The following is a 27,644-nucleotide window of genomic DNA, read 5'->3' on the forward strand; positions in this document are numbered from 1 at the left end:
TTGACTCCCCTTCATTCACTCTCTCTCACCTTTATTCTTTTTCCTCTTGCTCTCTTTTCTCTCACTCATTCCCACACTTGACAGGACCAACAGTGGGCGCTTCTTACATACAGGTACGACAGAGGGCGCATCTCACACAGACAGGAACAGGGGCCACATCTCACACAGACAGGAACAGAGGATGCTTCTCACACAGACAGGAGCAACAGAGGGAGCATCTCAGAGACAGAACAACAGGGGGCGCATCTCACATAGACAGGAACAGGGGGTGCATCTCACATAGACAGGAACAGGGGGCACATCTCACACAGGCAGGAACAGGGGGCACAACTCACACACACAGGACCAACAGGGGGCGCATCTCACAGACAGGAACAACAGACATCTATCTATCGCCCTCACTCTATCTATTTATCTATCGCCCTCACTCTATCTATCTATCGCCCTCACTCTATTTATCTATCGCCCTCACTCTATCTGTCTATCGCCCTCACTCTATCTGTCTATCTATCTATCTATCTATCTATCTATCTATCTATCTATCTATCTATCTATCTATCTATCTATCTATCTATCTATCTATCTATCTATCTATCTATCTATCTATCTATCTATCTATCTATCTATCTATTTATCTATCTATCTATCTATCTATCTATCTATCTATCTATCTATCGCCCTCACTCTATCTATCTATCGCCACTCACTCTATCTATCTATCTATCTATCTATCGCCACTCACTCTATCTATCGCCACTCACTCTATCTATCTATCTATCTATCTATCTATCTATCTATCTATCTATCTATCTATCTATCTATCTATCTATCTATCTATCTATCTATCGCCACTCACTCTATCTATCGCCACTCACTCTATCTATCTATCTATCTAGCGCCACTCAATCTATCTCTGTATCTATCTATCTATCTATCTATCTATCTATCTATCTATCTATCTATCTATCTATCTATCTATCTATCTATCTATCTATCTATCTATCTATCTATCTATCTATCTATCTATCGCCACTCACTCTATCTATCTATCACCCTCACAGCATCACTCTGTGCAACCATTCAACAACAACTGGTTCAAATATGTTCTCTCAATGTTTCAAGCTTTATTACAATTGTCACAAAAATATGTTAATATTTCACCTCTGTTCTTGGATTTTCGTCACAATAAAATACACTGAACATATTCTTCACAAAAGTTATTTACAATACTTTAAGCTATTGCTATTATAAATTACAAGAAATTTTATTTAAGTATTAATTCTTTAAAAAAATTAAAAGCCATTTGTATTTGTAATATGAATACATCTAAGTCACGTACATACAAAACATGGTGCATTACAAATGCTATAGGTGTCACATTTGCAAAAGTTAAAAGTATTGGCATTGTAAATGACAAAGCTATTAATTTTGCTATTTTGAAGACCAACACATAAAAAAAATTGTCATTTATAATGTCAATAGCTCAAACTTTCCTAATGCGAAACCTATTGCATTGCAAATGCTTGTTTACTTGATGTGACACCTTCAGTGAGATGGGTGTGCTCAGATATCATCAAAGAGGACATCTCAAACAACATCATTGATGACATCATCCATGATACTGCTGTTCACATTAACCACTGAACCCTTACAGAAATGAGGCCTGCAGACAAAGGAAGTGTGAGCGGTCTTGTTTCGGTTCACAACAGTAGTGTGGGCAGGCAGGTGGCCCCTTGATCAAGGAATTAAGCAGCTCCAGCAATGAGGCAGGAGAGGCTGTGGTAGTCCTACTGCCCAAAAACAAATACACCCCACCCCCCTCCATTGCAGTCACAGGTCCTCAGACAACAGTATTAGCTCCTTGCAGAATCAGCACAGGTTAGTTTGCTTGTTCCAGTAGGTTGCAATATCATGGTCGTGTTGGTGGTAATGTTAAAATCTAGTTTGCAGCATCAACATTATCGGCGCCATCTTGTCCCTTTTTAGGCCCATTCGTGCGCGTAAGCGGCAGCCATTTTGAATGCCATGGCCTCTCTGCCCACTGCCGATAGCCAGCGCGTCTCTCTCTCTCTTTCTCTCCTAACCTCGCAGGCATCCCCCGCGCGCTGACAGCCCCCGCTCTCACATGCTTGGGCCATAAAACCCTCTTCAGCGCAACTCTGCCTCGGAACCCCATCCTGTTCCCAGCTCAACACCTCCCTCCATCCCTTTCATGATCCCGTATCCCTTTGATAAAACCCCCTTTCCTCTGTGCCCGATTGTCCTGCTCGTTCCCAGGCAGCCACCTGGAACTGCAGATGCTGTTTATGGCCCCCATACAGTAGGAAGCTCCCCCCATCAAAGGATCCACAACTGATCAAAGCCCCCACCCCATGAGATCGGATCAACCACATGCATTCCGGGAATCAGCGGAATTCCCAGCTGCGTGACAATGGGGCGAAGGAAAGTGCTCAGAAGAAGAAAAAAAAAATTATTGGGAAAAGAGAAAAGTCTTGAGCTCCTTTCTAAATGCGAGCAGGTTAGAGCTAGCGCGTAAGGTCAGAGGTAACTCGTTCCAAAGACGTGGAGCAAGGTAGTTAAAGGAACGTCCTCCACATCGTGCACGTCGCACTGCCGGCACGATTGCCTTGGCCAAGACAGCTGACCTCAGGGGTCTGGATGGAAAGTAGAAGTTGACCCTTTTTTGTAGATACATTGCTCCGATGTTATGTAGAGCTTTAAACGCCATCGTTAAGGTCTTGAAAATGATGCGTTTACGAACCGGCAGCCAGTGCAACGCTCTAAGAAGGTCGCTGGCCCTAGCTCTTCTGGTTAGGCCGTAAATGGCCCTGGCTGCCGAATTCTGGACAACCTGAAGACGAGTCAGGAGATACTCGGGGAGGCCTAGATAGAGGATGTTAGAGTAGTCTAAGGGCGATCCTATCAGCGCCTGCACCGTGATCTTTCTGTGCTTCAAGGATAGGAACGGCAAAAACTTCCTCAGCATCCTTAAGATGGCAAAACACTTCCCCGTAAGTCCTGATACTTGAGCCTTAAAGGAGAGAGTGTTATCGACCTGGATGCCCAGATTCTTTGCTGTTACAGAATCACGGGCTGGCGGAAACATGGCCGAAGGCCACCATTCCTTCCATCTCAGGTCGGCGGGACAACCAAAGAAAAGGATCTCGGACTTGTCCGAGTTGCACTTGAGGCCGCTCTTCCCAAACCAACCAAACACAGCCTCAAGACACCTCCGAATGGCAGCCCAGTCGAAGTCACAGGCCTTGTCACATGTGAACAAGAGCTGGGTATCATCCGCATAGGAGACGATCTGTGCCCCATGCTCCTCCGCTAGGGCAGCTAAGGGTGTCAGGAAGATATTAAAGAGGGAGGGGCTGAGTATAGAACACTGCGGGACCCCTACCTCAAGCTGCGGCATCACGGCGGAGAAAGGGGGGCCCAGATCGTTTGTCTGCGGTCGGCCAGAAAGGATTGGAACCATTTGAACACCGTTCCCCTAAGACCTATCTCCCAAAGTCTAGTAAGGAGAAGGTCATGGGGAACGGTGTCAAAGGCCGCAGACAGATCGAGCATGATAAGCATGGCCTTTCCACCCCTATCCAGAGTTTCCTTCACAGCCTCAGTAACCTCGAGTAAAGCAGTTTCAGTACTCAGGTTAGATCTAAACCCGGACTGGGACTGATGAAGTAAGGAGTTAGACTCTAAAAAGTGGGATAGGGTGGTGTGTACATGCTTCTCTGCTATTTTCGCCAGAGCGGGCAGCAATAAGATTGGTCTATAATTAGAGTGAAGTTTCGGGTCCATGTTAGGCTTATTAAATAGGGGGAAGGACGAGGGCCTGCTTCCAGGGAGTGGGAACCTCGCCTGTGCTAAGAGACAGATTAACAATGGGGTTAATATTAGGGTTAAGAATGGGGACCAAGGTCGCAAGAAATTTGGCGGGGCAAGGATCTAAGGGAGAACCTGATTTCAATTTAACCAGGAGGTCCAACGAGATATGGAGCTCCAAATCTGGAAAACAGTCCAGGATAGGACCGGTAGTAGCTGTGACTGAGTCAGAATGGAGTGACCAGGGGACGGGGGAATCACCAGGATTGGAGTTGGAATCAGAGATATTATCCGTTCCCTTCAAGGTCGCTTGGATCGTGAGAATTTTGTTGGTGAAAAATTCTGCTAGTTCAGTTATCCATGGTTCCGAGAAGGAAGACGTGGGGATACAGCAGGTGGGAGAAATAAACTCTTTAACAATCTTAAATATTTCTTTACAGGAGCTATCTGCTTCCTCAATCCTTCTAGCTAGATAGGATTTCTTTTCTGCTGTAATATCCCTATGATATTCTTTTACAGCTGCTCTGTAAGTCTGCTTGGAGGTTGAATCATACTGCTTCCGCCAATCTCTTTCAAGCTTCTTGCAGTACCTTCTTTTGCCCGCCAAGGCTGCAGAGAACCAGGGGGCAGAAGCTTTTGCCGGAAGTGGCCTAGCCTGCCGCGGCGGAGCGAGGGCTGCGAAACGTGCAGTAAGCCAGTCCTGAAAGAGGTTGACATCGTCACCCAGCTTGGAAAAGCTACCGCAAAGGTGCACCACACAGCAAGAGGTAACAAAATGAACAGTGAAGATGATATATAAGCACAATGAAGAAATATTTTTCAGAGAGATGTTGTTGATCTTCTTTATATCTTTATTTTCAGTTATCAGTAAAACATATACAGCCGACGCGTTTCGTCCCAAGCTGGGACTTCTTCAGGGCTTTGGATTTAAGATACGTCGCTTATGCAAGGGAATATGGAAGGAACCGGGATACAAGGATCGCCTTCCCGGATAGTGTAATCCTGTTGTTTGTTAGTTTATTCCAATGTGAATTAAACAAAGCTGGACTGTAAGCATGCTAATACGTAATGAATGCAGTGCTTGTAGGGGTTCCTGGGTGGTAAAAACGGTCTTGTCACTTTAGTATCTGTCTCAAGTCGTTTACTGAGTAGATATAGAAATTAGTAGTGGACTGAATGTCCTGATTGTCCACGGGAGGAGGGAGTGGGCACTGTGTTTTCCAGCAGGCCGTTCTTGCTAAAACGGCCGGCACCCATCCACGACCCTCGTCCCGATGAAGCACCCGTAGCGACGTCTTGCCTGTGAGTACGCACGGATAGGTCTCTACGGCCTGAGTGAGCATGGCTGGAGAGATTTTGTGAAAGGCTCTGAAAGTGCGAACCTCGCGCAATTGACCATCACGTGGGGTCGCTGTGAGATGTGCAATCTGAAAATTGGCTAAAAAATGGTCTGACCAAAGGACTGGGGCGAAGGAGGATATGGTAACTGGTTCAGTAGAGAAGATTTGGTTTAAAATGTGCCCTTTGTCATGTGTAGGTGCCCGTAAGTACAAATTGAACCCCGCGGAGGATGTCATGTCCAGAAATTTTTGCACTTCCGGGTCCTCCGCCTTATCCATATGGATGTTAAAGTCACCTAGGACCAAGCAATGTCTCGACCTCAGGCTGAGTGTGGAAATGATCGCAAAAAGGTCCTCGGCGAATGAGCCGAGAGGGCCTGGGGGTCTGTAAAGCAAAAGCCCAATGCAGGACTGTTGGGGGGAAAAGGACAGGGAAAAGGCTAGGATTTCACAGCCCGGTAGATTGTCCACAGGAAGGATCGTGCAGGGGATGAGTTTATTTACAATAAGAGCCACACCGCCCCCCCTGCCCGTGCTTCTGTCTTTGCGGAAAAATCGCATGGCTCGGAGGAATGGCTATGGCCAGATCAGGCTCAGAGCCTTCGCCTAGCCAAGTCTCTGTGAGGAAAAGACAGTCCGTCTTCTCATGAGCAAGGAGGCTAAAGATGTTAAGAGCGTGTTGGGGCAGTGACCTAGTATTCAGGAGCGCACAACTACTGCTAGTAGGGGTGGAATTGCATGGGGAGATACCGGCAGTGCCGGGGCACCACCCACAAGCGAAGCAGTTGACCGAGCCCACAGCAGAATTTGGAAAGATTTGATGACAAGGAGCAGTGTTATTATCATAGGAGATGAGCTCCTTTCTAGTATATATCCTATTCGTGGCGTCGCTTACCCACCTGGCTCGCGCCCCGAGCGCCTCCGGGACGCTGACGGGCGCAGACGGGCTAACTCAGGCTAGACTCTGGCGCTGATGAGGCGCCCCCGCAAACGCGTCCGCTAACACGGAAGGCAACCGTATCCTTATATGCAGAACACTAGAGCGCTCTCACCGCTCTCGCCCCCACTCAAGATGGCCGCCGTAGGGGATGTTATCCCTGACACTCAGTCTCTAGCCCTAAAATCGGCTGGGACCGTGAAGATGTGGGGAAAGTGAGTGCAAGTGGGTGTAAAGAATGCTGAGTGCACACAGAATGAAAATCACAATTTTAAAATATGCCGAATAAAATGTTGTCTGAGTTGAAGTGTTCTGCTCCGGCGGAATAAACTTCTGTTTCCTGCCTTCCAGGCTCCAGCGCCTGCCTCTTTGTTTGAAAGATTTGAGTGGTATGAGAGGCGGTTAGAGCCGGGCAATACTAAAAAGGTTCTCGATCAACATCGGCCCTACCTTTTTTCTACAATTGGCGTCCCAAACGTGGGGCCCATCAGTGACACGTGGATCCAGTGGGAGAGGTCCTGACGACAGAGTGAACGACTGCAACGATCGGGAGAGCTCCTGTCCGATAGACCTTCGTCTGACAGCCGATCATCCGAACTTCACTGGTTCCGAACAGACCTCTCTCGAGTGATCTACGGTCCTGACTGGGAACCATCAGGAGTGCCGCGACAGTCACGGAGAATAGAGGACGATCGGGCGCTGGATTCGGAAGACAAGAAACTGTCCATGCGGTCCGGGTAAGGTCGTGTAACACGACAAATTGCAAAATGATTGTTTGATTGTTTGGAAAATACTAGTATTACTCTTTGAATTGTTGGTTCTTTTTGGAGATTCTCTGTCTGCAAACGAAGAAGAATAGATTCACTCTTCCTTTGCAGATAGTGAGGGGTAGGTAACGCAGACTTTTGTCCCCGTTGTAATCCGTTGTGCCTATTCTTTCTCCCCACTGATGGTTTGATTGTCCGAACATTAACTGTTCGATATTGGTTCTTTGAGATATTCTCTGCCTGCAAATAACAAAGAATAGAAATATTCTGTCTAGTCTTTGCAAGTAGTGAAAGGATAGGTAGTGCAGACCTTTGTCCCCCGTTGTAATCTGTCATGCCTATCTTCTCCCCACTGATTGGTAGTTGGTTCAGCCTGGACCGCTTATTAGAGATGAACCATCCAGCTCCACTGGAAGGCACCCCTAATAAGGACATGTTCATGAAGCATGGATTAATCGCCATAGCCTATAGCAAACTATGGCATAAATATACGAAAAAGGATCAGAGAAGTCAGTGGCCACTGATAGGATCCTTCAATGAAGATAAAATGAGCGCGCTAGAAACAGCCCATTGTAACAATAAGACAACGCCCACTATGCTCGATAGTCTCGGCATGTGGCGCAAAGAAACGGAACAACGTAAAAAGAGAAACAAAATTAGATTAGAGAAAGAGCTACGAAAGGCAGCCCACCTAGCTGCTAGAAAAGTAGAAGAAGAAATTATGGAGAGAGAGGAAGCCAAACGGAAGCAAGAGTCCGAAACATCGAGCCAGTGTCCTGTCAGAACACCCTCTACACTCTACCCTAAATTACCCTTGAAGCAGCGAGCCAACGATGATCTTTTGTTAGGTCCTCCGATCATCTACATGCCCCCTCCATATGTCCCTTCCCAAGCTTTAGCACAGCACCCGCTGCCCCAAAGCACAGGCGAGAGTAGTACCAGGGCCTCGGTCCCCATGGCCTCCGCGCCAGCCGAACCCCTTGTACTAGATACAGCACAAGCGACAATGTCGATGACCCTGAGGCCCGAAAGACAGATTCCACGAGAACGAACAGGTTGAGCAAAGATGAGCGAGCAGGGATTGACAAGGTAGTCCGGACACTAGTAGAACGAAAGGAGAGTGAGGAGCACATCATGGATATGTTCAACTCATATGCGGGGAGCCACAGACGACACTTTGTTGTACGATTATGTTATCATGCCCTAAATGCGTATGAGGACCGATATCGAGAGAAAGGTCCCGAGAGCCTAACGACTCTGTATAGAAAGGTCGATATCGGGGATGAGGGCGAGTGTGACGTGACGGACCTCCTTGCGCGTATGCTTGAGCTTTTCCACCACCTCACTGAACAAGGGTTGGAAGCTAAACCTATGACTTCTGTAGCGAACGAACCACGAATAGAGCAAGCTGGCACCATGCTGCCAATAAGAGAGGCTGCCCCCTACTGGGTTCCCCCACGAGGTCAGGGAACACACGATGATGTCAACCACCAAGATGCAAGAGGGACGGTAGTGTATAACTGGGTCTACCAACCATGGGATCGGCAGGATATTCTGACGTTCCGAAAATCTCTGCCTGATTTACGTAAAAACCCCACTGCCTTCTACACTGAATTAGGTACAGCCTTAGGTTCAACGATTATGACCCTAGCCGACCTCGATTTGTTTTTCGGGTTATGTCTGCCAGCTGATGTGTGAAAGCAAATCCGGAAAGTCGACCAACTTGAGCTGTTCGGACACACCTGGTCACAACTCGATGGCATAGATAGACAACGAGAGCCTAGACAGAAGCCTTTGAAATCCATTTTAGAACTCCCAGACAAAATTGTGCAGAAACTGAAAACCCTGATCCCAGAAAAGAAAGTGGACTGGTCGATAGTAACGGCCTGTCATCAGAAACCCCAGGAAGACGTATCAGAATACTTCTCCCGGTTTGAAACGGTGTTCTCCGATTACAGCGGCCAGGACATGACCACTGCCACCGGACACCATCTGTTTGTCCAGAATTATGTCAAAGGTCTGTCACAGGAGGTCTCTCAGAAACTGCAGGCCAGCGAGAGTAGTTGGGCAGCCTCCAAACCCGTGGCTATCCTCCAGATGGCCCAATATTATGAGCATCAGAAGAACGAAAACGATAGGGCGACTGAGAAAAAGAAAAAGGACTTGAAGGAGAGGGTGATGATTGCGTAATTGCAAGGGGTGACTGTAGGACGAGAGCAGTACAAGGGGAATTACCAGACAAATGCCCTTAGGAACCTACCCCCTAAAGACCGTACTCCAGCACCTTATGTTGGACGTAAAGATATTAGCGAGGACCAGTGTGCATTCTGCAAGGGATTCGGCCATTGGAAATCCCAGTGCCCGGTTCTGTTGGAGATGAACAAGAATAGGGACCCCAAAGACGTAGAGGGCGGACCGAGAAATAGAGGACAGCAACGAGGGTCCACGAATGATACGAATAACGACAGATCAGGCAGACCGAATACATTTGACCGTCCCCGACAGAACCAGTACCAACAGTCTGACTGTGACGACGCCCACGACTTCGCATAGGACTGCCTAGGGCAAGGGAGGGATGTGCTTTGTCTGTCTTGACCCAGTCCATTGGCCCAAAGCAACGCCCATGCGCTTACTTCTTTGCCACTCTTGACCCCGTAGCCAGAGCTTTGCCTGCCTGCCTTCGAGCTGTAGCTGCCGCTGCTATCTCTATCCGACAAAGTGAGGGGATCGTACTCTCGAATTCCCTCACGGTGTTAGTACCTCATGCGGTTGACACCCTCCTGAACCAGACCAAGACGCAACACCTGACGAGTGCACGACTGACTGGATACGAATTGACTCTGCTTGCACCCCACATCACCCTGAAAAGATGCACCACACTGAACCCAGCGACTTTGTTACCCCTACCAGAGAACGATCCAAATGTGTCCCCTGTACATGACTGTGTGACCCTCACAGACGAACAGACTAGGAGTAGGGTCGACCTCAGAGACACGGCTTTCCCTGACCCTGACGGAGAGCTGTGGGTGGATGGTTCTTGCATCAAACTCCCTGATGGCACCACCTCAGCTGCTTATGCAGTTACCACAGCCTGAACTGTAGTAGAGACAGCCCGCATCACACAACGATCTGCACAGGCAGCAGAACTGATTGCCCTCACACGAGCATGCATCCTGGCAGCAGGAACCACAGCAAACATTTACACCGACAGCCAGTACGCCTTCGGGGTGGTTCACCATTTTGGGCTCCTTTGGAAGGAGAGGGGATTCTTGACCTCACACGGCACCCCCATCTTACATGAGATCTAGTCTCCGCCCTAACTGAAGCAGTCCTTCTTCCCAAACAATTGGCAGTAATAAAATGCCAAGCACACAAAAAGGTGACAGACATCATTGGACAAGGGAATGCACTAGCTGACATGACTGCCCGAACCACAGCTGAGAATAGGACGATGACACACATGTACGTGACCAGGTCACAAGCAGAGAAATGGACAGACGCTAAAGAAACTATTAGGGACATCCAAATGGCCAGCTCACAACACGAATTGACTGAATGGGCACGGGTGGGACTGAAAGACGATGAAGGCTGCTGGCGAACAAAAGACACGAACAAATGGTTGCTACCCGATTCATACCTGATTCCCATACTGACCATGGCACACTCCCCTGCACACATAGGATCAGCCCCTATGACCAAGCTTGTCTCCAAGGTTTGGCACAACGACAAGATTGCAGACTCCGCCAAACGTCTGGTCCAACAATGCCTGATATGCCTGCAACACAACCCTGGGAAAGGAACTGTAGTACCCCGGGGAGGGTTTGGGGTTCCCAATCACCCGTTTGAAGTCCTGTAGATGGACTACATCCAGCTAGACAGATGCCAAGGCCTGAAGTATGTACTTGTTGTGGTGTGCGCATTTAGCAAGTGGGTGGAAGCCTATCCAACTTGTGACAACACTGCCATTGCTACTGCAAAAGTACTACTGAAAGAATTCTTCCCTCGTTACGGCCTTTCTCGAGTTTTGTGGAGCGACAATGGCCCCCACTTCGTAGCCGAAGTTATCCAACTCATCTTGAAGGGGTTGGGTGTAAAACAAAAGTTCCATGCAGTCTTCCACCCCCAATCTGCTGGACTAGTTGAACAACATAACGCCACCTTGAAACTCAAATTAGCTAAGATAGTGGCTACCACAGGACTGAAATGGCCAGACGCTCTCCCACTGGCATTGCTATCAATGCGTTCCACCCCCACCAAACACCACTTGACACCTTACGAGGTCGTTTTCGACCGGCCCATGAGCGTCTGGTCTGCACCAAAACCGACTTCCATTCATGACGTCCCGGACGTCCTAATGTCTGATTACTTGTATAAATTGACTGAGACACTGTCTGTTATCCATCAACAGGTGCTGCATGCCATTCCTGATGCTTCCAGGGGTCCCGGACACAACCTGCAACCCGGGGACTTTGTACTAATTCGCAACTTCCAGCGTGCAAAGAGTCTGGAACCCCGGTGGACGGGCCCCTGGCAAGTCCTCCTCACCACCCGAACAGCTCTTTGAGTGGAAGGAAAACGCAGCAGGGTGCATGCACACCACTGTAAGAAGATCTCCTCGGCTCTGACAACGACAGAAAACGTGGCTACCCAGGAAGAGCTCCTGAACAAAGACCGGCCATCCTTGAACTGTTATCCTGATACAGAGACACTTGAATTAGCAAAATTTCCCGATCCCACTGTGCCATCCAGAGAAGGGTATAACCTGCGACGGAAGGAGGGAGCTTCGGCTAAGCAGACCGCTGACTAAGTCATAATTCTCAGAGCGGTGGCCTAACACTACTAAGGCTGCCAGGAGAGAAGCCAAACAAAGTTTGTGGTTCTGCCCGCTACCGAGCTCCCTTGAAGATAATGGAAGCACCCGATAAGAAGATGATGGAAGCTCCCGATAAGAAGATGATGGAAGCAACCGGACATCCGAAGATTCTCTACAGAAATCCAAAGACTGACAAAATCCACAGTTCAAAGATTATTGCACTTTTTATCGCCCTTCTCTTTTGCCTCCTCCTCATGACCACCCTCTGGATTGTGGAAGAGAGCACACCAGCTCGTGAGACATTCCTGACCACTGCACAGCCTACCACAATGAAGGAACATTATCTGATTTCTCTTTCACCCCAACTCCGAGAAAGGCGAAAGGAGTTTTGGAACAATTCCTTCGTGCAACTGCTGCACCAGCACAATCTTGCTACCAATGCCACCAACTGCTGGATCTGTGGGTTGCTACCCCACGCCACTGGACATTCTATACCCTTCATCCCTTCACCATTCTCAATTCACGGCTCCTGCCTTGCTTGGCTGATCCTCTTGCAAGAAAGCTATAAGGATAATGCCACCTCCAGTGGAACTATGACACATTTCTTTCATGAGGTCTGGCAGAACAAAACAAAGAAAACTGCTGCACACTTTTGTCCACAGACATCTAACGACTCTATCCACCTGGATATCCCTGTCAAGGAACGAGTTGAAATGCAGGTGTTCAACAATCCGACCAGACCCACCTTCTCCTACCTCCGGAAACGAACAGCCGCTACCCTGACTGTGGCCCTATCCGTCATCAACGTCACAGGCCTTATGTGCATCGAAGGGCTTGGGACACAGCTGGTAGGCCGCAGCGCTTGCCGCATTACCAGAACTTTGGACTCCACTGATCCACCCTCTTTTGTCTCCTCTCCAAACATGTACTTTGTCTGTGGCACAAAAGCTTACACCTGGCTCCCCAAAGGCTGGGGGGGGCACATGTTATATCGCCTTCGTCCTTCCTCCGACCTATGTGGCTCCAGCGAATCATCACAGACAAAAACGAGCCAAAGACATTGAACAAGCCGACTCCACCGGAGCACAGTTCCTCGATGCAATGAAGGGACTTGTTCCACTCTGGGGCCCGATGGCAAACAGCCGTGCCATCCGACATTTGACCCAGGCAGTCGAAACAACAATGAACATTACAGCTGGCATCCTTGCAAATAATACAGCCGAGCTTCAAGCGGTCCGCCTGGTGGCTCTCCAGAACCGCCTTGTTCTAGATGTGGTTCTAATGGATCGTGGAGGAGCATGCCGCATCATTGGGTCCAGCTGCTGCACATATATACCGGACAATTCATCCTCAGTATACAAAGCAATTGAACACCTCCACAGACTTTCCTCAGAAGTTCACCAGGAACAAGAAGAATGGTCGCTTGGTGGTTGGTTCTGGAGTACTGTGAAGAACTGGGGGTGGAGGTTATTTACGATTATCCTAATACCTGTTGTCGTGATATGTGGGTTCTGCCTAGGGATCCAATGCCTGCCGCCTCTGTGTTCACTATTTGCAAACTGTATCTGCCCTAAGACTCTGGACTTCGAAAAAGAACGCATGAGAGCATTGTACGATGTTGAGGTTAGGCACTTGATGAAGATAGATATAGATTAGACAAGCTGGCTAGATATGTTGAAAAGGGAGGACTGTTAAAATCTAGTTTGCAGCATCAACATTATTGGCACCATCTTGTCACTTTTTAGGCCCATTCGTGCGAGTAAGCGGCAGCCATTTGAATGTCATGGCCTCTCTGCCCACTGCCGATAGCCAGCGCGTCTCTGTCTCTCTCTCTCCTAACCTCGCAGGCCTCCCCCGCGCGCTGACAGCCCCCGCTCTCACATGCTTGGGCCATAAAACCCTCTTCAGCGCAACTCTGCCTCAGAACCCCATCCTGTTCCCAGCTCAACACATCCCTCCATCCCTTTCATGATCCCGTATCCCTTTGATAAAACCCCCTTTCCTCTGTGCCCGATTGTCCTGCTCGTTCCCAGGCCGCCACCTGGCCCTGCAGATGCTGTTTATTGCCCCCATACAGTAGGAAGCTCCCCCCATCAAAGGATCCACAACTGATCATAGCCCCCACCCCATGAGATCCGATCAACCACATGCATTCTGCGTGACAATCATTACCTGTTGTGACCGGGGTGGGGACTTCTACTGTAAATGTGTGTGGGAACGGGTTTGAAGCGGGGATTCCGAGGATGTCTTTCCGTACATCAAAGTGTTAAAAAGATGTGTTTTATGCAATAAAGCAATAAACTTGTGTATTAGAGCACCTCGAGAAGATACCCTGTTGTCTGAGTTGACGTGTTCTGCTCCGTCGGAATAAACTTCTGTTTCCTGCCTTCCAGTCTCCAGCGCCTGCCTCTTTGTTTGAAAGATTCGAGTGGTATGAGAGGCGGTTAGCGCCGGGCAATACTAAAAAGGTTCTCGATCAACACAGCCCTACCTTTTTTCTACAGTAATGCTGTCATGTTGTTGGCTGAGCAAGAATAGGAATCTTGATCTGGAAGTATTAGAAATGGGATTTCCGGTTGGCTAAGGCTTGTGCCAAAGCCAGGCAGAAACCACTACTCTAGTCAGGGCAAGGGAGTTACACTTCAAAGATAACCCCTACTCACCCTCTGGGTAACGTGACGCCAGCAGTAAGGTTTATCCTGGAGGCAATGTAGATTAAGTGTTTGCGCGCGCACCCAGCAACAACACCCAAGGCCCACCACAAAGGAAACTCCACACAAGGTTATATATAAGAATAGCCTTTGTATTATACCAAACACATTAGATAAGAAACACACACTTTACAATGTGCCAGAGGCACGGGGAGAATTTACATGGGATTATGTACATGGGACAGGGCCACGTGGGCCACTGTCAGGAATAAGCACTTTTAGAACTAGCACTTGGTAGAATTAGCACTTTGTAGGAATAACACTTAGAACATAACACATATAATAACTGTAGCACCAAATAGCAAATGTAGCACACAACCAGTAACCATTGGTAAAAGGTAAGTGCCTCCTACGCAACCCTATTAAATATTTTGTCCACCCTAAGCGTGGAAGGGTATACTCAGAAGTGAGTCCCTTGTAAGCATGGGCGGAAAATCCGTTACGCTCGCGGATTTTGCGGATTTTCAGTAAATTCGCAATCCGCGAGATTCGCGAATTCCCTGCAAAATCCGCAAATCCGCGAGCAGTGGATTTTAGGGCTTGCTCGCACTGTTCGCGTGAGTTCGCGGCTTCCCAGTTCAACTTCGCGCCCCGCCGATAAGCGCTAAATTGCAGAAATACGATCTTAGCAAAACTGAAACTACTTACCAGGTTCAAAAGTTCAAGCTCATCATTAGTAGCCATTTCCTGTAGTGCTTCCTGAGAGGCCCCTCCAGAGTTCAGTTGCCTACTTGCAACTATTATGTGACCCTGCTCTGACCCTCAGAATAGTTTCACAAAGGTCCTGAATTACAGCTAAGGCAGACAAGCAGGAGCCAGGCTGGAAGTTCAAATCCAGTGACACATTAATCAGCCCCTAATTCATTATTGTCAGTTGGGGCAGGGCAGGTGTTGTAACTAATTTTGCAACAATGAAAGCACTTAGCAAGTGCAAAAGATCACTAATCAGGAAGCACTAAGGAAGCAGGTGCCAGCTAAAAAAATATTCTGTGACACATTAATCACCCCCAAATTAATTCAGGTCACTTAAGGCAGGGAAGGTGTGCTTTGCTTTGCCACAATAATGTACACTGGACAACCAGAGGGTGCTGTGATGAAACAGAGGGTGGCATGGGGGGGCCAGAGGGTGGCATGAGTAGTCAGAGAGTGGTAGTGGTGACAGAGAGTGGCAGTGATGAAGAAGAGTGTCCCAAACAGGCTGGACACGTAGAAACAACAAGTTCGCAAAACTTGCGACCCGACAGGTAAGTTCGCGTTTGCGAAATTGTACAAAACCCTCGCGAACTGGCAGAAACCCGCGCGAACACAAAAAAAAAATCCGCAAATTCGCGAACGCGAGATTCGCAAAATTCGCCCATGCTTAGTCCCTTGCTCATTGCACCATCAGGATTCAAGCAAGCCGGGCCGACGACGGCTGAAATGCCAGAAACTGGTCCCCGGAATCTTGTTTCCTTCCCAGTGTAAGAATTGGCTTGGTCGTTTGGTTTGCCCTGTTTCCATCATGCACTGGGACAGGAACAGACTAATTTGCATATAGCCAGGTTCTGAGCTGGGATGGTGCAGTGAGCTAAAAAACGATGTTGGATCTAGCCCTGATCTCTTGACTGGGTGAGAGTATTCTGCTTAATTCAGAAACTCTGTCCATCACCACCCCTTGTTGTTAAATATTTTGTCCACCCTAAGCGTGGAAGGGTATACTCAGATGTGAGTCTCTTGCTCATTGCACCATCAGGATTCAAGAAAGCAGGGCCGACAACGGCTGAAATGCCAGAAACCGGTCCCCGGAAGCTTGTTTCCTTCCCAGTGTAAGAATTGGCTTGGTAGTTTGGTTTGCCCTGTTCCCATCATGCACTGGGACAGGAACAGGCTAATTTGCATATAGCCAGGTTCTGAGCTGGGATGGTGCAGTGAGCTAAAAAACGGTGTTGGATCTAGCCCTGATCTCTTGACTGGGTGAAAGTATTCTGCTTAATTCAGAAACTCTGTCCATCACCACCCCTTGTTGTTAAATATTTTGTCCACCCTAAGCGTGGAAGGGTATACTCAGATGTGAGTCCCTTGCTCATTGCACCATCAGGATTCAAGCAAGCCGGGCTGACGACGGCTGAAATGCCAGAAACCGGTCCCCGGAAGCTTGTTTCCTTCCCAGGGTAAGAATTGGCTTGGTAGTTTGGTTTGCCCTGTTCCCATCATGCACTGGGACAGGAACAGACTAATTTGCATATAGCCAGGTTCTGAGCTGGGATGGTGCAGTGAGCTAAAAAACTGTGTTGGATCTAGCCCTGATCTCTTGACTGGGTGAGAGTATTCTGCTTAATTCAGAAACTCTGTCCATCACCACCCCTTGTTGTTAAATATTTTGTTCACCCTAAGCGTGGAAAGGTATACTCAGATGTGAGTCCCTTGCTCATTGCACCATCAGGATTCAAGCAAGCCGGGCCGACGATGGCTGAAATGCCAGAAACCAGTCCCCGGAAGCTTGTTTCCTTCCCAGTGTAAGAATTGGCTTGGTAGTTTGGTTTGCCCTGTTCCCATCATGCACTGGGACAGGAACAGACTAATTTGCATATAGCCAGGTTCTGAGCTTGGATGGTGCAGTGAGCTAAAAAACGGTGTTGGATCTAGCCCTGATCACTTGATTGGGTGAGAGTATTCTGCTTAATTCAGAAACTCTGTCAATCACCACCCCTTGTTGTTAAATATTTTGTCCACCCTAAGCGTGGAAGGGTATACTCCGATGTGAGTCCCTTGCTCATTGCACCATCAGGATTCAAACAAGCCGGGCCGACGACGGCTGAAATGCCAGAAACCGGTCCCCGGAAGCTTGTTTCCTTCCCAGTGTAAGAATTGGCTTGGTAGTTTGGTTTGCCCTGTTCCCATCATGCACTGGGACAGGAACAGACTAATTTGCATATAGCCAGGTTCTGAGCTGGGATGGTGCAGTGAGCTAAAAAACGGTGTTGGATCTAGCCCTGATCTCTTGACTGGGTGAGAGTATTCTGCTTAATTCAGAAACTCTGTCCATCACCACCCCTTGTTGTTAAATATTTTGTCCACCCTAAGCTTGGAAGGGTATACTCAGATGTGAGTCCCTTGCTCATTGCACCATCAGGATTCAAGCAAGCCGGACCGACGACGGCTGAAATACCAGAAACCGGTCCCCGGAAGCTTGTTTCCTTCCCAGTGTATGAATTGGCTTGGTAGTTTGGTTTGCCCTGTTCCCATCATGCACTGGGACAGGAACAGACTAATTTGCATATAGCCAGGTTCTGAGCTGGGATGGTGCAGTGAGCTATAAAACGGTGTTGGATCTAGCCCTGATCTCTTGACTGGGTGAGAGTATTCTGCTTAATTCAGAAACTCTGTCCATCACCACCCCTTGTTGTTAAATACCTACGCAACCCTAACCACCTTAGGAAAATATCACGCGGGGAACCATGAACTTACTAGTATAACTATACTAGGAAAAACAACCACCTAAGCATACAAGCCCATTCAGAGGTATGGGGACAAATACATTATACATGATGCAGAAATTACATTAGGCAGGTCATTACAAATTGCGCAAAGATCATGTAGGGCCAAAAACAGGTACCCCTCGCAAGGGCACAACACATGAACTGTCCCCCAGGCCAACTGGCTTCTCTGGGGCTGAAACGCCCTGTGTCCAAAATGTCAGGGCAGGCTGTGCAGGCAGCCAAAGAGGATGTGCCAGGGGCCTAAATGTAGCAGCTGCCCACTAAGTGCTGGGCAGCTGGGGATGTCCTCTGGGCTTCTGAATCACAAGGGGTGCCCAAAACAATGTGTGGGCCTTGCAGGCTCTGTGACAAGAACAACGGTGCCCTCGGGAGCCTTGCGGGCTCTGAAATACAATCGTGCCCTTAGGAGTCTTGTGGGCTTGAGATAAAAAATGCCTGTGCCTTTGGAGTCCCCCCTGTGGGGACTCGGGGACCAAGGAAATGCCCAGGAGCCTCTCAGGCTCTAAATAATACTGTGCCCCGTCATTGGAGCCTCTCGGGCCTGAATACAAAAATGTGTCCTCTGAACTGGGGGACCGGCCCCCTGCCAACCGGGGCCGCTCTACTCTCTGGAGTGCCCCCGGGATCGTTGGAGTCCCGCTTGGTGGACTCGGAATGCTTCAATGCCCCCTGAGCCTTGTGGGCTCCGATAAACCTGCCGTCGTTGGATTCCTTCCTCCGGGGACTCAAAATAAGAAAAGTCCCCCGGACGTCGGAGCGGGCAACGACAATATGTCCCGATGTACCCCCTCTCCCCTTCAGCACTAGGAAGCTTCGTGGGAGCGGCCCACTACCAGTCGGGGCCGCTCGGTGATTGTGTTAGGAGCCCCGCACCTCCCGGAACCCAACAACCCGGGTCTTCACTCACCGGGTCTCAGCTGGCGGGCAGAGCAGCGCATCTCTTCCCACTGCGGCGGGGGCAGGCACCGGTCAATGTGCCTCAAGCCCCCTCTGCCTCACTTCCACAGCTGCCACCAGACACAGGGCTCTTCTCCTCGGTCTCGCCGGCACTTCTCCTCCTGACACCGGAGCGTGGAGTGGGCTCCCGTCGACTTCCCATTTTTGGAGACAGTGCTTCCGGGTCGCCGCGGGCAGCGTGGCGGCCCTTCAGGCCCTGCAGGCGCGATTCTGGGGAAAGTACAGGGTAGGCTCCCGTGAGATAAGGCGCAAGTCCCTGGCGGGGTGGGCACCCATCAGGGGTCCTCCATGGAGAAATTCACGGGGTAGGGTCCCGCTAATGAAAAATTAAACCACGGCAATGAGCAGGGTGGGCACCTGTGCCGATGATCAAGAGGGGGGATCCCCACGCCGGGGAATCCCTCTAGGAAGGGATCGCCTCACCAGCGGCGCAATTCGCTATTTGGGAGGGGTAGGCCCATGCTTTGAAGGTGCTGGCAGGCCACCCAAGTCCCCCCAGGTCCAGGGACAAAGTCGAGGAAGAAAGGAAGGTAGGGGGGGCAAAGGCTGGGCCCAGGGAGCAGCTCACAGGGCCCTACAGGCAGGGAGGCAGTCCCAGTGGTGGTCCTCCTGGCGCCAGCAGCCGCAGCAGGCCCCCCTCAAGACAGGATCAGCAACAGACATTTACATGGGGTCACAGCCCCTCTTTTATACACCAAATCCCTTTGTCTAGGCTACAGGGTTAAGGGAAAAAACAGTCGCAGCTGGTTTTGGAGCACTCTGTTGTGCTCAACCACTCTTCCTATTCACTAGTCAGGCTAGGGTCATCAGTCGCACCACAGGGGGTGGAGCCGTCATTGTGTGGGGAAAGCCCAGCCCTATTCAGGTCCCAGGTGCACTCCTCCCTCACATCACTCATGCAGATCTCTCCACTCACCACCGGGGCAGACCCATCATGACTCATGAAGCCAGGCTCACCAGCCACCTCAAGCCAATCACAAGCCAGACAGCCAATTCACATAATTTACACAGACAGGCCAACTTCTAGAAGTGGCACTTCCACACTAGACACATTATGCCGCACACATAATCGCGCAGCATTTAATCACACGAATCCTCATATACCAAACTCGAGCTTGCACTCCCCACGCATCAGGAACTACCAGGGACACATACATTCCCCATGCATTCCTATGGGAGGGCAGGCCAACCTCACTTACACGCACGTATTTTAGCCTGGGACACAGTGGTAAAAGTGCGCAGAAGCGAAAAACCACTAACGCCATGTCACAATTAAAAGCAAAAAGTTTAGGGGTGAACCTGCCAGAAGGACCAAGTCCAACAGGAAGCTTAAGGGCAGGATGAGAGACCCCGAGGCAGACTCCTAGACTAAGGTTATTGCTGGTTACACTCCCTTGATTCAGTCCCCTCTTCTGAGCTGACCCATGCTCCAAGCACAGTGGCTGAGATTCTCTTCCTTGCACAGTAATCCACCTGTCAGGTGCGACTACCTCTGTCTTGGTGGGCTAGGCAGGCTGACAGCTACCAGATAGTCACACTTTTCCTCTGACAAGATGGCACAGAACACAGGTGATACGGTCTCCCCTCTGGGAGACTCCACATCATGAACAGGAGTCCTAGATCTCAGTAGTTCTTAGCTTGCTCCCTCCCTTCGTCATGATGAGCTGAAACTAGAACCAAGTGGTTCCCACTCTTATAGACTTTATAGAGAACACAGACAGTGGATGCTGATCCAATTGTCTTTGCCCCAAAGCCTGTTTGAAGTAGTTCCCTGTCAAAGGTACCTTCTCCTACTACAGGACAGACTAACTTTCTTGAAAGTAATGGTTCTCACAGCAGGTAGTGACACTGCTGTCTTCAAACTGGAGGACCCAAAACATAAGCACAATGAAGTGTGAACACTCAACACTTAGCTGTCATCAGTCTTCTGGAGTAGGACTTTGGAAACAAACAAACAGAGGGGCAGGCCCTGCCTTGAAAAAATCCTTCTGCAGAGATCCCCATTTTTACCTTGCTCTCACCACCCATCATCCAATTAGCTGTGCTCAGGATGAAAAGTAGGTCCTCGCTAACAAAGTTCACAGCTGCAATTCTGAAGGAGCCCTTTCTCCAGCAGCCCACACTCCAGTACGTGAGGCTACATCACTGTTTGGCGACAAGGCTGCACCATAACCACCCTTTTGTGCTATGTTTTACCAGGGGCATCCAAATTGGATCACACTGGTTTTAATAACCATACACTCACATTCACCATGGAGTCCTGCTAACAGTTACCATATGCATAACTAGCACACACACATGCACCTACACACACACACACACACACTCACACACATGCACACCCCCACCCCCCACACACACTGTAACATTCAAGCAATAACTTTACTCAAGTGGGACAAATAAGCCCCCACTCCCAACAGCATGGTACTGAAGCATGATCAAAGAAATATTAGCCACTATTAAACTAAAGTTGGCATCCTTTATCACGTTACTGGGTGACGGATAACTTCAAGAAGCTTAACAATGACAAAACTGCTATGTCAAAGACATGGTTTGAAAAAACCACTTGATATACAGATTATTTGTCTTTATCATAGAAATGGCCACAATTGGTGGCTAATTAGTAGAGGCAATAGTATCAAACAATAACACTTCTGTTTTGGGGGCGTGGCCAAGCGCAGATCGAAGATGGCCGTGTGTTGTGAAGCTCCTGTGACGGTCTCTGCCCCGAATCTATCCTGAGTGAAGATCCGCTCCATTCGACGACGGCCCATCTGTCAGAACAGCAGCGATTTCCATCCCGCCTACTTCGGTCCGCCTCACTAGCCGTACAGAGGAGATATCATTCCCGGAGAGTTGCGGCCTGCTAAGGAACGGTAAGCCGGGACCCACAGTGACTGGGGGGCCTGTGGAGGTTTGGCCGGCCATATGTCATCACGCAGTGGTGCCGCGTCCTGGAGGTGCCGCCGTGATCTTCCTGCAACATCGCAGCAGGGAGGCGACTGTGGCCCGCAGATGCGGTGGTGACCGTGGATTTGAGCTCTGCACTCGGTGAAGAGGAAGGGTGCAAGTGTTTGCCCGTACATACTACGCGGCCGCCATGAGTAGGTTAATGGCGGCGGCGTGCTCCCAGCATTGGCGGCTCTTCCTCTGTCTGCCTCATTGGTGTGGATTTCTGCCACAGACCCAGACCGGCGACGGCCTAGCGGTGCCCATTTTGAGCCTTTTGGTGACTTGGTGTGACCTACCAGAGGGGGCCGTGAGGGTGTTGGTGGCCCTCTGTGCTCCGTTCTGGGACCAGGACAGCCCAAAGCCAGAAACACTGTGGTGGCTTTTCCGCAGGGTCTGTGGGGGACGCTCTGCTGACACCCTTGGAGCCCATGTCTATTTGAACGGCTGGACCCCTTGGTTGCTGCTGTTGCTGGGGGCTGAGTTGAGAGGCCCATATCCATGGTGGGGGCTGGAATTGGAGCTGGATATCTTTGTGCCCGAGCCCTGAACGTGATCTCCTGGCCCGTTGGCTTCTCTGTTGCGCACTTTGAGAGGCAGTGCTTCAGCCTGTCCCGAGTTCCCCGGGCCGGTTGGGGGCATACTCTGAACACTACAATGGAGCATTCCAAAGGCTCCGGGTCCCGTGGGACGAAACCCATGCACACCAACAAACTGGATTGGTACACAGTCTCCAAGGACACACAGAAGAATCGGCTGTCTGGGGATGCCACCCAAGGGAGCCTGGGGGACGAAGAACAGGAACTTTCACTAAAGGACGTTATGGAAGCCATCACTGGTGTCAAAACTTCGTTGGAGCACAAAATGGACACTATGACGATAGACATCAACCTTATTAGGGACAATCTGGGGAAGCTCAACGAAAAAGTCAAGCAGGTAGAAAAAATGACCTCCAGTCTCGTTGGCGATGTCACGCAACTGCAAAGAGAGGTAAGTGAGCTCCGGGACTCTTGCAATATCATTGACCTCAAGTTAGATGACTACGAAGGCCGTCTCCAGTGCAATAATCTTCGCATCCTAGGAGGACCCCAGACCTGTTTGTTGAAGACCTTATCCTTAAACACTTGCAACCCAAAGGCCTTAGTACATTTTTTGTTATCGAATGTGCTCACAGGGTCCCGGGTGGCCGTCCCTCTCCGCGGCCCAGCCTGGCTCGTTATTCTCTAGAACTCCAGAGCAGGGGCCCGCTTCATTATGAAAATGCTGACATCTCCTTTTTTCCGGACTTCACGCCGAGCGTACAGAGGCAAAGGAGGTCGATCCTCTCTGTGAAGCGCGACCTTAGAGAGAGCAGACTGAAATACTCAATGCTGTTCCCGGCACACCTCTGGGTTGAAACGAGGGAAAAAGGTGGTTCTTCGACCAACCTGAAGCTGTGGCAGAGTGGATTGAATACCGCTGAATGAAGAGCCCAACAAATCGTGGTGCTGGGGAGAGTGTGGACAGCCGGACAGCTTGAGATATAGCCGTGGAGGACGTCAGCTCTTGAACTGAGTAACGGGACTTTGCTGTGGGGTGGGCCTGGAAGAGTGGGGTATTTGTTTCTGATGGCTGGGGCTGACGGATTTATAGGGTCTTGAATTACATGCCTTTTAGGGGAGCTACATGTGATGTGGATAGGGGTGGGGACACGGAGCACACTATTCCCCCCCTTTTTCTTTCTTTTGGAACTTTTTCTAGGGCGACAGGCACTCTGCAAGTTCCTAATGGGTAGTTTTAGGCCCAGAGTGCAGGGTAGCGGGGTGGGGGGTTGTTGGTTCGGGGTGTTGTGTTATGTTCCTATAGTATTCATTGTCTCAGAAGCTTCTATTGTGATGTCAGAAGGGGAAGTGAGCACACCCATTGCACTCTCCGTAAAGGAGGTGAAGAAAATTCTCAAATGTTATAACTTACTATGGCAACATGTTGGGACGGAGGGATTAAACTGTTAAGTTGGAATGTCAATGGGTTGGGGGACAAGATAAAACGTGGTGTGGACCTTCAATACATAAAGCACCAGACCCCTGACGTTATCCTACTTCAGGAAACTCATCTAATTGGTAATGTATGTAAGGCACTGCACAGGGGGGAAACTTGATGTTTGCCCACGCATGATTCACCACAGGCTCCCGAGGGGTAGGCATACTGATGAAGAAGTCCTTCCCCCTTGTAGTACAGGAAACCTGGACAGACGACAAGGGGTAGTTGATGGGGTCTTGGGCACCTGGGAAGGGCATCCTATCACATTCTTGTCAGTTTACGTGCCTCCGGGCCTCCAAGCCGCCACCTTTAGGAACCTGGGAACACTACTATTGAACATACCGGAGGGCCTGTTACTGTTGGGGGAGACTTGAACTCAGTGTTCTCAGGCACAATAAATCGTCACCCTCCACGTGAGATTGCTCGCTCATCTAGCTGGCTACCCAATTTCCTTGAGGCTATGGGACTGGTGGACAGTTGGCGATTTTCACTCTGACACTCTACAGTACACCTTCCATTCCAGGGCACACGGGAGCCTATCACAGATTGATTATTTTTAGATTCCCACATCTCAACTTGGCCATGTTTGAGAAATTAAAAATCCTGCGAGAGGCATTTCTGATCATTCGCCAGTCTGGCTCCACAGGGCTTTTAATTACAAGTAGGTGGGAAGGGTGGCCCTTTTAACCAGTGGCATCTTCGGGATCCTCACATCCGTAGGGAACTCCTTGCAGCTATGGACAACTATTTCATTAAAAACGAGAGCTCTGTAGCATCCCCGCAGACGCTATGGGAAGCCTTCAAGTCGGTAATTCGGGGCCAGGCCCTCTCTTTGGTTTCGGGGAAGAAGAAAGAGCGCCAGAGGGAGATGGAGGCCATAGAGGTGGAGGTCAAGCAGTTAGAACTAGACCTAGAATCGGATATCCAACCTGATAAGCTCCACCTTCTTAAACTCAAGCAGCAGGACTATCGAGCACTGGCGACTGACCAGGCTAAGGCCCTGGGGAGGGTGGCGCAGGGGCGGTTATATAAGGTGGGTGACAAAGCTGGGAAATTACTAGCATGGTTGGATAAAAAGGATTAGGCAAGCATGCTAGTGCCTGAGCTCCATGGACAAGGTGGTAGACCCATTACGGACACCCAAGACATAGTGGACCTGTTTGCGGCCCACTTTGATACAGTCTACGCATCGGTTGCTCCTCATTCTAAAGAAGATTCTCACCAAAAGCTTGCTGATATAGTACTGCCCAGACTGTCAGTGGACGACCATGATTTCATGGAGAATAACATATCTAATGATGAAATAGTAGCAGCAATCAGTTCCCTTGCATCGGGCAAGGCCTCTGGCCCTAATGGGTTGCTGATCGAACTTTACAAACTCAAAGCAGACAGATTGGCCCTGTACCTAAAGGCTATCTAAGAGGACTCTAGAGACATGGGGCTCCTGCCCCTAGACCAAAGGACGGCCACTATTGTAACTATCCATAAGGAGGGGAAACCTAAAACCGATTGCAAATCATATTGACCGATTTCCCTATTAAACGCAGAACCCAAGATTCTGGCCAAACTCTTGGCCAACCAGCTGTTAACAGTGGTTGAGACCTTAGTTCACCTGGACCAGTCTGGTTTTATTCTGCATCGCAACACTGCACTTAATTTGCGCAGGGTGCACAATGTGTTGGGCAGAGCAGCCTCTATCCTGGAGCCGGCAGTCATAGTCTCCTTAGATGCCGCCATGGCCTTTGACACCATTGAATGGCCATATTTGTGGGCATTGTTGGAGAAAATGGGATTTGGCCCAAAATATATACAATGGGTACAACTATTATACTCCAAAACCCCTGGCCCAGGTTGTGGTCAACAATAAAAAATTGGCCGCCTTTATTTATTTATTTATTTATTTATTTATTGCCATTTATAGAGCGCAACGTATACCCGAAGGCGTCTTGGCGCTGGTTAATTTGCAAGCTTCAGATGGTAATTCAGATCAATGCTCTAACATGGTGCCCAGATGTTTAAAAATTATTTGGTAAACAACCACGTTTTAAGTCTTTTGCGAAATTGAAGGAGGGTGGAGCATGTTCTGATGTCCTGGGGCAAAGTGTTCCAGAGTTTGGGGGCAGCATCCATAAAGCGGCGATCACCCCATGAGACTGTTTTGGAGCGAGGGACCACTAAATAGTTGCCGTTGGAGGATCGGAGCTGACGGATAGATTGGTATGGACACAGTTGATCTGTTAGGAAATGCGGACCTTGCCTATTAAGTGCTTTGTAAACTATACACAGCGACTTAAATCTGATTCTGTTCTGGATCGTCAACCAATGGAGTCTTGTAATAGCATCCGATATTGGTGTGAACTTTGGAATGCCAAAGAGCAGGTGCGCTGCCGCATTTTGTATCGACTGCATTTTTCTGATGACTCTGACTTGGGTATTTAGAAATAGCCCATTACAGTAGTCCAATGATGTTAAAACCAATGAACTGACCAATGTTTTAATGGCGGTCACTGGGAGATAAGGACTTATTTTTCGGATCATGCGAAGTTTATAGTGGGCTGTAGAAGCCACTTTATTAGCATGATCCATGAAAATTAGGCCTTCATCAAAGGTGACTCCCAAGTTTCTTACTTTAGTCACCGGTGTAGGAGGGGTACCAAAAGTGGAAGGCCACCAGAAGGCAGACCAGTCCGGTGAAAGAGGTCCAAAAATCATGACCTCAGTTTTTTCTGAGTTGAGTTTCAAGCAGTTTAAGGCCATCCACTCTCCTATCTCTGTCAATTCCTTTTGGAAGCGTTGGGCGACCTCCCCACCGTCACCCCTGATGGCCATCACCAATTGGGTGTCATCAGCATATGAGGTTAGGCTCATCCCATGTGCCTTGATGACGTTGGCAAGGTCCGACACATAGATATTAAATAGTGTCGGACTCAGGGATGAGCCTTGAGGTACCCCACATGGCTGTGTCAGCTTGGCAGATTGGTAAGGTCCAAGGGTGACGGCCTGGGTTCTATCAAGAAGAAACGAGGCGATGAGGTCCCTTGCCATGGAGCAGAAGCCCATCTTTTCGACACGGTCGACCAAGATACTATGGTCGACAGTGTCGAAAGCCGCCGAGAGATCTAGCAGAAGCAAGACTGCTGTCCCACCCTGGTCTCTTATTAGTCTGACATCGTCAGAGGCTTTGATTAAGGCGGTCTCGGTCCCATGATATTTCCGGAATCCGAACTGTGTTTCGTCCAGAAGTCTGTGTGTCTCAATATACTGGGATATTTGTATATTCATGGCCTTTTCCACAACTTTGGCTATAAATGGCAGACTGGCAATTGGCCGGTAGTTTTTTAATTCAGTCTTATCCAGCCCAGGTTTCTTTAACAGTGGTTTATGGAGTGTAGATTTTAAAATCTGAGGATATGTCCCAGAACACAAGATTGAGTTACAAACTTGCGTCAAAACCGGTATGATTGACTCCATCACTGGAAAAAGAGCTGAGAGTGGGCAAGGATCCAGCATGGATCCGGTTTTAACTGAAGAGACAATAAGTGATATGTCATCTTCGCTTCATCTTCATCTTGAGCTGGGAAGGGGGACCCGGCAGTGATGCCCTCTATCCCCTCTTTTATTTGCCTTGGCGCTGGAGCCATTGGCAGCTTGGGTACGCAGATACCCGATGATTTGGGGCATGCGCTGGTCACCGGACTGGGAGGACCATATCTCCCTCCAGGCTGACGACATCCTCCTCTATTTCACCTACCCAAGACGATCCCTGATTGTGTCTTAGACATCCTCATCAGTTTTGGTAGATACTCCGGCTACTCCATAAACTGGAGCAAGTCCCTCCTGTTTG

The sequence above is a fragment of the Lissotriton vulgaris genome, chromosome 11 (genome assembly GCF_964263255.1).
Source record: "Lissotriton vulgaris chromosome 11, aLisVul1.2, whole genome shotgun sequence".
NCBI lineage: Eukaryota > Metazoa > Chordata > Amphibia > Caudata > Salamandridae > Lissotriton > Lissotriton vulgaris.